This window comes from Melanerpes formicivorus, unplaced genomic scaffold (assembly GCF_026170545.1).
Source record: "Melanerpes formicivorus ecotype bairdi unplaced genomic scaffold, bMelFor1.0.p_v2 SCAF_219, whole genome shotgun sequence".
NCBI classification, from domain to species: Eukaryota; Metazoa; Chordata; class Aves; order Piciformes; family Picidae; genus Melanerpes; species Melanerpes formicivorus.
Window position 1 is genome coordinate 399,403 of NW_027142571.1, and position 10,131 is coordinate 409,533.

The window sequence follows — 10,131 nt, forward strand, 5'->3', positions numbered from 1 at the left end:
AGGATAGGATAGAATAGAATAGAATAGACCAGACCAGACCAGACCAGACCAGGTTGGAAGAAACCTGTGGGAAATCCATGGGACTTAGCAGGATCTGCTGCCTTTGGTTGGAAACTGCTTCCTGGGGCAGGTCTGGCTCTTTCCTGGCAGCACCTGCAGCCTGCCTGTACCCTACCAAACAGGTACAGATAAGAGTGAGATAAAATCCCAGCGTCTGGGACTTGGTTTGCCAGCCACCGCGACCTGAGGAGCAGCAAGCTGGCAACCGTTTCAAACTGCTCTTCGGACTGGTTTGAAAGCCAGCTGGGAGTTACAAAATCATGGCACTCCAGCAGCTGGGGTTTTATGAAAGCCACAAAAGAGTTGTGAAACTCACATTCGAGCTGTGCCAGCCCGCACTGTGCCGAGGGGCGTGTTACAGCCTCAAAACCACCAGCGGAAAACCAGGTACCTTTCCCTTTCACCACGAGAAACCAACAACAGGGAAACTGCCCTTTATTCAGGCCCCTCTGTCCCTCAGCTACCCTGTGAGACTGGCATGGCTGCTTTCCTTGCCTCCCTGGAAGACAGGCACAGCAGGGAGCACACCAGCCTCATCCACACCGTGGGGTCGGCTCCACGGCTCCATCGCACTGCTCCCCTCTGCCCACCACAGGATCGGCTTGCTGAGGCTTGGGGTCGGCAGTGCTGTGTGAGGCAGAGAACCAGACAAGAACTGCTGGCAGTGCCTGGAGCCCAGCAGCAGCGCTCGGGGCTTCACAGCTGAGTGCATGGTGGCCAGGCTTGGCTTTGTTTCCTGATGGCATCATGGACTCATCAAGCCAAGTGTGATGCTCCACAGATTAGCCCCAGGAAAAAAATAATATTGCAGCAGGCACATAGCATAAAAGGCTCAGGAGCCTTCGAGTCACTGAGCAAACTTTCCAAACCACTGTTTCTTTGGGCTGAGAGCCAGCAAGGAAAATTACAATTGCAGAAAAGTTTGTCTGAGAAAGTTGTTATGATCTGGAAAAAGGCAGGGGCAGACCAGAGGGCAGCTGAAGAGCCAGGCTGTGCTGCAGCCACGCCAGCCCGGAGCTCAGTTTTGGATAGGGACAGGACTTTTCCCCCTGCTCAGTAGAGCAGCAGAGTTGCTGTCCCGACTTCCTGCAAGCTCAGATGCTGTATTTCTCCCCTGTAAGTGTTTGGCAGTGGAAATCAGGATGTTTTGCCCAGGGCCATTTGTTGAAGAAGGCTGCCAGGTGCCGGCAGCCCCAGCCGCAGAGCTAAGCATGATGCCAAGGTGGATTTTCTCAGGGGAGAAGCAGCTGAGTCACATCAGCCTTCGATCTGTTCCCACAAGCCTGACTGCAAGAGCCGCGCAGGAGTTCACGGAGGACAGGCACTTGCACGGGAGCTGGCGGCGCTCGCTTTGCTCCTTTGCAAACCGCTCCGAGCCCATAGAAAGCATTTCCCTGGCTCGGGAGCTCTAGGCAGTGCACCTGTGGGGAGGGGCTGCGAGGCTGCGGGAGGTCGGGGTCCTGACCTGCCTTTCAACTGGGCAGGGCTGCTTCAGGATGCTCCTGCCACACAGGGGCAAGTGCCAGAAGCCACAGGGAATCCCGTGGGACAGGTGAGAGTGGCATTTTGGGGCTTGACACGGGGTCTTGTCCTGGCTCTGGGGCAGGAGCAAGACCAAGGTGGTTGCAGGTGGGGAAGGGGTAGAGCCACAGATCCAGCCCCAGGAGAATCATAGAATGGTTTAGGTTGGAAGTGACCTTACTGATCACCTACTCCAATCTCCTTGTCATGGGCAGGAATGACTCTCACCTGGACGTGGTTGCTCAAGTTGTCATCCAGTATGGCCTTGAACACCTCCAGGGAGGGGACATCACAAATGTCTCTGGCAGCCTATTCCAGAATCTCAGAAGCCTCATACAAAAGAACTTCTTCCTAAGATCCAGTCCAAACCTACTCTTCCTCAGCTTAAAACCATTTCTTCTTGTCCTGTTGCTAGACACCCTTATGAAAAGTCCCTCTCCAGCCTTCCTATAGATTCCCTTCAGGTATTGGAAGGCATCTATAAGGTCCCCCCAGAGCCTTCTCTTCTCCAGGCTGAACAATCCCAGCTCCCTCAGCCTGTCCTTATAGCAGAGATACTCCAGCCCTTGGGTCATCTTTTTGGTGCTCCTCTGGACTCACTCCAACACTTATATATCCTTCTTAGAGTGGGGACACCAGACCTGGACACAGTATTCAAGGTGGGGTCTCAAAGAGCAGTGTAAAGGGGAAGAATCATCTCTCTTGACACTCCTTTTGAGTGCACCTAGGCTAGTTTGCCTTCTGGCCTGCATGAGCACACTGCTGGCTCATGTTGAGCTTCTCATCAATCTGGATGGACACCAGCTACTCTGCCCGTCATCCCAGCTCCTCTCAGTAAAAGCAGATGGGCTCCTCGGGGAGCATCTCTCTGGAACTGGGCCACAGCAGCCTGTGTTTTCCCCTGGGTGGCTGGTGTATCCCTGCCACACTGTTGCATAGGGACTGGGGCAACACCAGTGACTTTCAAGAGCTGCCATTTTGGATAAGCTAACCCACACCAGCCAGAGCTAAAGCCAGAGGGTGTATTGTCCCCCATCATCCACTCTCTGGGCCAAGCCACCAGCCAGGATCTGCGTCCCCATGGCCACCTGAGTTCCCATGCCCTAGCAACTCTCCTCAGCCTGGCCTGCTCCAGCCTAAAGCTTGACTGACTCACAGGCAGCCTGCTTTTCCTACCCAACCCCAACGCTGCCATCGCTGCCAACAAAGAAGAAACAACCCGAGCAGCACAGTAAATAACCCCTGTATACAGGCAGAGCACTGGCAAGCAGAGCCGAGTGCATCCATCACTCAACGGGTTTTCTTCAGCTCTGACACTTTGATAGGGGTGAGGGGGTGGGGGAAGGAGAGTAGCTTCCAAAATTTATGAGGTTGGATTTAAAAATATACCTCCTAGAAGCGCTGCAAAACTGAGCGACGGCAAAGGCGAGTGGCTTAAAAGCTGCCTTCAGGAAGGGCTGTGAAAGCTCTGCCTGCCTTGGGAGGGGGCATCTGAGAGACCTGCGTGGTTGATACTGCAAACTGTGTCCCTGCTGGGATTGTCACAGCCCTCCGTGCCGTGCATTACAAATGAAATGCAAGGTAGGGGGAGCAAATGACAGGTTAAAATCCCTCCAGCCCTATGGTAATGTCATCCTTAGTGCAGAGAGGATCTGACTGTCACCTTCAGTCTCCTCTGCATCCTTGACCTCCCACTGCTCCCCACATAGCCAGCTCTCAGCCCTGTTTGGAAATAGATTCCCTATGCCAAAACCCACCACCCCCCTCCCCACCAAAAAAAACCCAACAAAAATACCAACCAACAAAACAAAACAAAAAAGCTTGGAGCTGTAAATTTAGCTGACAGCATCTCTACCCCAGGGAACCACATATCAAATAATAAAGCCAAAAGAGTGTTAGGAAGAGCAACCATGATATCCGAGTCCTTGGCTTTTACAGATGGACCAGCCCCCAGCAGGGTGCCACTGAATGAACAGCTGAAAGATGTTACCTGGTCATTCAAAACACCTAGAAGTAATTTAGCCTGACTGACAGCGATGCTCAAAGAAAGTTATTTGTCTGCTGAGATAAAATGAGCTGTTTCAAGCTTGCCTTTTGTTGCAGTTTCCTTTTAAACTCAGAAAGGACTGAAAAACGCTGAACTAACAGGCTTGCAGACCGAGTTCGGGTGCTGCAGCAGCGGCACAGCGCAGGGAGCATCACTGTGAGCTGCCCTGATTCCCTCTGCCATCACGCTCCCACCCCCTCTGGAAGGATGCTCAGAATGGACCAGGAAGATGATCCCCAGGGCCACTGCCGCATCTCTGCTGAGTTGCAGTGCTATTTAGGATGATGGTTTTGCCATGGAAACATCTCCCTCCTAACAACCGATCTATCAGCAGGTCCCAAAAGCAGCCTGACATTCACTGCATGGTAATTTTCGCTTCCCTGGGAGGAGGCCAGATTCTTACCTTTCCCATGCTTTTATTTGCTTTCTTTCCCTTCCCCCCCTCCCCCCCCCCCAACCATTCTCTCTCTCTTTTTTTTTAACCAAACTACTGGGTTAACTCATCAAAAGCATAGCAAGAGCCCAAGGTTCCTCTAAACCCCCCTCATAAGCAGATTATTTTTTGTTTGGAGAGCTCTTTAGATACACAGAGCACTTCAAATGCCCGGTGTTAAATATTTCAGGTGAAACACAACTCTTCTAAGTGTAGCCAACCTTGCTCCATGGCTCTACAGCACTGAAATTTCTCTGCAGCCTTTGGGAACTGACTTGCTCCTTGCTGGTGCCTTCTCCCCATACTGTTCAAATGAATTACTGTATTCCAAAACTTGATTGTGTTTTGTTGTTGGGTTGTTTTTTTTTTTCCCCTCCTCCTATGTAATCAGATTTTGGAGAGCTGCAGTGAGATGCCTTACAAGCAGTTTTTTGTCCTCAGGTGTTTTCCAAGTGGGCTGCATCCATCACCTCCTGATGCTTTAGCACATCTCTGTACAAGTGGTACATCAAGAGTCAGCTGAATTGCTTTGATTCATGTTCCTGCATATCCATATAGCTAATTTAGCTTTATTAAAAACAAAAAGAAGAAAAGGGAGGTATTAAAAAGGACAGTGTGAAGGCCAGCAGAGTGAGTGCCCTGAAGGGCTGGGCTAATGAGCTGCATGGGCGCTGCCGTCCGAGCACCCAGGCTGGCTGGAGCCAGCTGCGGCTGTTCCAGCAGGGCTGACTCAGTCCTCCATTGGGCAGGAGCCGGCTGCAGGACCCAGCTGCAGGGCCCTGCACCCCTCTTTTGAGCAGTCCCTACACTCCAGGGTTTTTAGTGAACTCCCTTGCTCCAGCTACCTCTGCTGGGTGTTTTTTCAGGGGAGTAGGGAGGGGATGTAGGACCTGCATGTGTGGGGCTTGGGTCAGTCCCCATATCTAGCCTGAGCTGCATCCCTGCGCTGCGGGAAGAAGGTGGCACAGGAACGGGGATCAATCGATCTGCCCTTGCATCGCAGGCGAAGGCCACCCCTTCGCCTCCCAGCGCCGGACAAGCGGCACTGCCTCCCCCTCCACTCGCGCCAGCGCTGTCACCGAGCTGCTCCCCGGCAAGGACACTTCCAAGGAAAGGGAGCGGGGATTTGTAAGACAGCCGTCACGATCACTTATTCTCGTCATTTCTGACCCTCAGGGTAAGGAGAACATCAGAGCACTGCAGGCACAAAACAAGCAGCTTTGTAGGTCATATCAGTGTGTAAAGTACCATTAGGAACCACAGCACGAAGCATGAATAATGCTTTCTTTATTCCACCGGATACCTCAACGCCCTTTAAATAAATGCAAATGGTTATTTATGGATGGGGTTTGTACCAGATGCTTGCTCAGGAGCACGGGGCTCAAACACTCCTGGAGCAGGAAGTTTGTTGTCTCCCCTATTAACGAGTCAGAGCAACCACAGCACTGTCTGATAGGCTTGGTGATAGTGACAGGGATTGCAGGCAAAAGAGCAGGGAGATCGCTGTACATCTTCCTTGCACAGATTTATGCTCTAGCCATTAAACCAGAGCCACGAAACACACAGCCTTCCATGCTACCCTCCTCTCTGCCAAGGACAGCAGGGCAGGAAAACTTTGAAGGACTCCAAGTCTGGAAAGGGACTTTTAAGAAATTATTCTGTCATGTCTGAAAAGCTGCAATCAGTCACCCTCGGCGGCTTTCCTTAAATCCTTTCAGCAAAGAATGACCTCGATTGCGAAAAATTATCTGATAATGCAAAGGCAGGGAGAGATGCACAGTGAGTCATCATCTCCCAAGCCCCTTTTGTCTTTAGGGTGACAGAAGCCCTGCTCCCAGCTGGAGCGTGGTGAGGTTGCCCCCAAGAGGCAAATCTGACGCAGCAACCAGAGAAGGACAATGATGAATTCTGTTCTGAAAGTGCCACACTGGAAGGACTTCCCCCCCCGCTCCATCTTCTCGTCTGCCCTTATTTTTACATCTCCCTAGCTGAAAACGTCTACGGACAGGGTGAGAGGGGAGAGGAAGGAAGGTCAGCTTTGGCCTGTGGTTTGCTGGGTGTTGCTGTCTTCTGCAGGAGCTCCTGAACCACATGACTTGTTCTCCTAGTCTCTCCCTTGCAGTGTCATTAGAAGGATCAGAAAAAGTCGCTGGTATTTCTTCAGCCACATCAGACATTTTATCCTATACACTTCACTAGGCTCCTACAGAGCAAGGGCTGGCAGCGCTTTCAACAGCAACTTCTGTCTCAGGAGTGGAAGGAGAGACACAATTGGGAAGACGACAGTTTGGAAACTGAGCTGACAACATGAAATCCATCAGCCATTCCACACAAAACATACAGGCAGCCCACCACACTGGGCCAAAATCCCAGCCCTTTGCAGGAGGGACAGGAGTAGGATGGAAGCCTCAGGCAAACCCCTGACACATACTGCACCCTCTAGAGATCACCAGCCTGAAGGTTTCTCAGCCAGGGATGGCCGCTTTGATTTCATAGACCCTGATGGATTTTTCTGCTGCAAAACACTCTGAACGTCTAAGCTTTTAGAATCCACAACATCCTGAGGCAAGCAGATCCCCAGCTCCTGTCAGCTTTTGTTTGCTTTGAGCCTTTCTGCTAATAAAAGAAGTACTTAGACTTCAGACTCCAAGCTGAAGTACAGAGCACCACTGAATAGCTTCTCTCCATTTACCCTTTTCTAGGCCATTTGGTTGTCAAGCCCTCATCCTTACTTCCCCAAACATTACAACTATTTCCGAGCTGGGGAGATGCAGCTGGCTTAGGGCCACTGCAAATTTATTCCTGTTCTGTACACGCATGCAGATTCCCCCCCAAAGGGCTAAACCTGTTGTAGAACCTAGAATTTAACCATTCCTTGGAGCTGCTTTTGAAGAGGCCACAGTTTTACTCCCCCAGCTGAGACACAGAGTCACAGAATTTCAGGGGCTGGAAGGGACCTCGAAAGATCATCCAATCCAACCCCCCTGCCAGAGCAGGATCACCTACACCAGATCACACAGGAATGCATCCAGGTGTGTTTTGATTATCTCTGGAGAGGGAGACTCCAAACCTCCCTGGGCAGCCTGTTCCAGTGCTCTGTCACACTCACAGTGAAAAATTTTTTCCTCATATAAACTTCCTATGCCTCAGCTTCCAGCCATTGCCCCTTGTCCTGTCATTAGACACCACCTAGCAGAGCCTGGCTCCATCCTCTCAGGACACCCTTTGCATATTTATAAACATTGATGAGGTCACCTCTCAGTCTCTTCTCTAAGCTAAAGAGCCCCAGCTCCCCCCAGTCTCTCCTCATACAGAAGATGTTCCACTCCCATCATCCTTGTGGCTCTCTGCTGGACTCTTCCAAGTAGCTCACTGTCTTTCTTGACCTGAAGGGCCCACAACATTCCAGATGCAGCCTCAACAGTGCAGTGCAGTGCAGACCTACTGGTCGCTCTCCTTCTAATCCACCCCAGAATGGCATTGGCCTTCCCGGCCACAAGAGCGCATTGCTGGCTCATGGTCATCCTTCCATCCACCACGACCCCCAGATCCCTTTCCCCTTCACTGCTCTGATGTACCCAGGCTACTCACTGCTCCTGGGCCAAGCTTCTCGTGCATCTCCCTGCCCCACTGCCCTGCTCAGCCAGAGAACATCCCTGCATCCCCAGCATCGAGCCCCTGCTGCAGCACCCCAGCTTACTGTTAGCTCCAGTCTGGAAGTGTCATCTCCACACCGACTGTCGTGCTGGTCCCTGCCAGACTCTTAATTACGAGGGAAGCTGACACAGTTTCTCAGCACACGGCATTCACGTACTGCAGCGAAAAACAGAATGAGGGCGAGAGGAAAAATTGAGCTAATAAGAGAAAATCGGCTGGAGGGGAAAATAACACATTGCGCTGTGCAGAGCTCACCATAACAATGCTGGAACCCAAAATACTACCGAAAAAATAGGTTAGTACACAGGGGAGAGGCAGGCAGCACTCCACAGATGCAGTGGGAGCTGATACACAGTGCGGCATCTCGGCATCTTCATGTGCCAGGCCTCTCCCCGCAGCTTGGGTTCAGGTCAAAGGGGACAGGTTCAGTTTCCAGCACACAGATCAATGTGTCTGAGAGGCTGAACGATGCCGTCTGCAGAGCCCACAGCTGCTCTGCCTGATTTACGCTGCCTCTATCAAAGCCTGCGGCGTGAATAAAGCTTGAGACTTGCTGCCTGGCCATCCCCTCCCCACCGCCGAACCTGCCAACTGTAAGCTATTAGCTTTATTCCAGCCGCAACCCCGGTGCTCAGCTCACGGAGGAGAGGGACACACACACACACACACACACACACACACACACACCCGCACTCTGAGAGCCAGGACTTTCATCTCCGAGCAGGCTTTGAGAGAAGAGAGCCTGAGACCCAGAGGCAAAGCTATGGAGCCTGCTAGCCAAGCCCCAGCTCGCAGCACTTGCTGCTCAGGCTGAGGAGTCGCCTGGCAGCACAGAAGCGGCAAAAATATATTTACCCTTTCTGCTTTTCTCTGCGAGATGGAAGGAGCATCGCTCGCCCGGCTTCAGGCAGCTGCAGCACTGAATGCAAACCCAAAGGGAAGTACTAGAAGGGTGTGTGAAAATGGCCCCATATCCTGTGGCCACGATCCCTCCCCCTACACACCATACGAGCTGAACCTGCCTTGAAAAGCTTTAGGTCTCCCCCCCAGGCTGGTGGCAAAGATGCTTTGATGACAATTAAGGGAACAGTTCTAGTCACAGGGGGAGTTTCCATTCCGTCCTCTGTGACCTCCCTATAGGGAACTGGGAGGCGGCAGGGAAGCCGAAGATGAAACACTAACAGGAGCTCACCACGCAGACAGGGAAGGCATTCAAAAAAGTACAACCTATCCAAACACCACTTAAAAGTCACCTGAAATTACATTTTAGCCAACAGCCTGCAAGCATGGGGCCCGGCTTTCAGCACCCAGACCAAAATATCTAGATGGGGAGATGTGAATGTTTTTCTTCTCTCAGCACCCAGCCCTACTTCTGATACTAGATAAAATATTCCCTTTCAAATTCCTCACTGCCAGGGCGAGGAAGCACTGGCTGAAAAAAGCGGCAGTCAGGCAAAACTGAAAGCACCTCCGCAAGGAGAAGACCTTCGAGGAATTTACTTTCTCTAGGATCCTCCCCATCAGCAGCCCACGCCATTCCCCAGCACTGAAAGCCCTTTTCAACACTCGATAAGAAGGGGGCCCCACCAGTAAGGCTGGCAAAACATGCACAAGGCAAAACATCAAGGTATTTCACAGCCCGGGGGGAAGATGGGAAAACGGCAATTCGAACGTCACTGAGAGCCTTCTGATAACTTAAACCACAAGGAATGAGCTAAATCCCCTAATGATTGTCTGGCCTCTCTGAGCAGCTCCTTTAGAGCTCCAAGGGATGGGCTCCCACAGCAGCTGTCTCAGCTTCTAGAAGCTCGTCAAGCCTCTTCTCTACCCAACACCAACCAGTCCCTAGCTCCTTTTTCAGGATGCAGACAAGCACTAACCTGTCAGTGCCAACAGCTGCCCCCCTGTCACAGTGGGCTGTTTCCCCCTGTGGAACCTTGGGCATGGCATTTCTCAAGAGCTCATAAGCCCAAGGAATGAGTCCTCAGAAGAATTGTTAAGGCCAACTCCAACAGCAGTTTTTGATACTTGCCCCTTCCAGTGGAAGAGAGGCACACAAAACTAGAAGCTAGCGGAAGGAAAACAACCAACCAAGCAAAACACAAACCCAAGCTAGGGCTGCTACTCTGTAACAAAAACAAACGTAGGAGACCAGCGTCAATATTGTGGCTTGAAGTACTCCTGCTAATGACAGCATGAGCATCAGAATCATCTTTGTAACTACCTAGAAGTACCTTTTGGAATCTCCAAGGAATTAGCATCGTCTCTCCCAGCCCACCTTGGAGAAGTCAATCTCCAAGCCTCAGCCTGCTGCTAGACCATGCTAAGCAGAGGCACCTCTGATGAAGACAGACCTGGCTTATCTGTGCTCAGACCATTAGCACTGCAGTACCCATCCCTCACTATTAAAAGG

General features: G+C 51.6%; 1 protein-coding gene across 1 annotated transcript in view; it reads right to left on the reverse strand.

Moving 5' to 3' along the window:
* Positions 1-8,647, reverse strand: part of SEMA4G (semaphorin 4G) — a 31,912-nt gene extending 23,265 nt beyond the window's left edge. Inside the window, exons 1-2 of the mRNA XM_068169736.1 lie at positions 8,574-8,647; positions 7,762-7,874 (exon numbers count right to left, since the gene is read on the reverse strand). The gene's annotated coding sequence lies outside the window, so the exon portion shown is untranslated. The remainder of the gene's footprint in view (positions 1-7,761; positions 7,875-8,573) is intronic.
* Between the last annotated feature and the right edge of the window lie 1,484 nt (positions 8,648-10,131).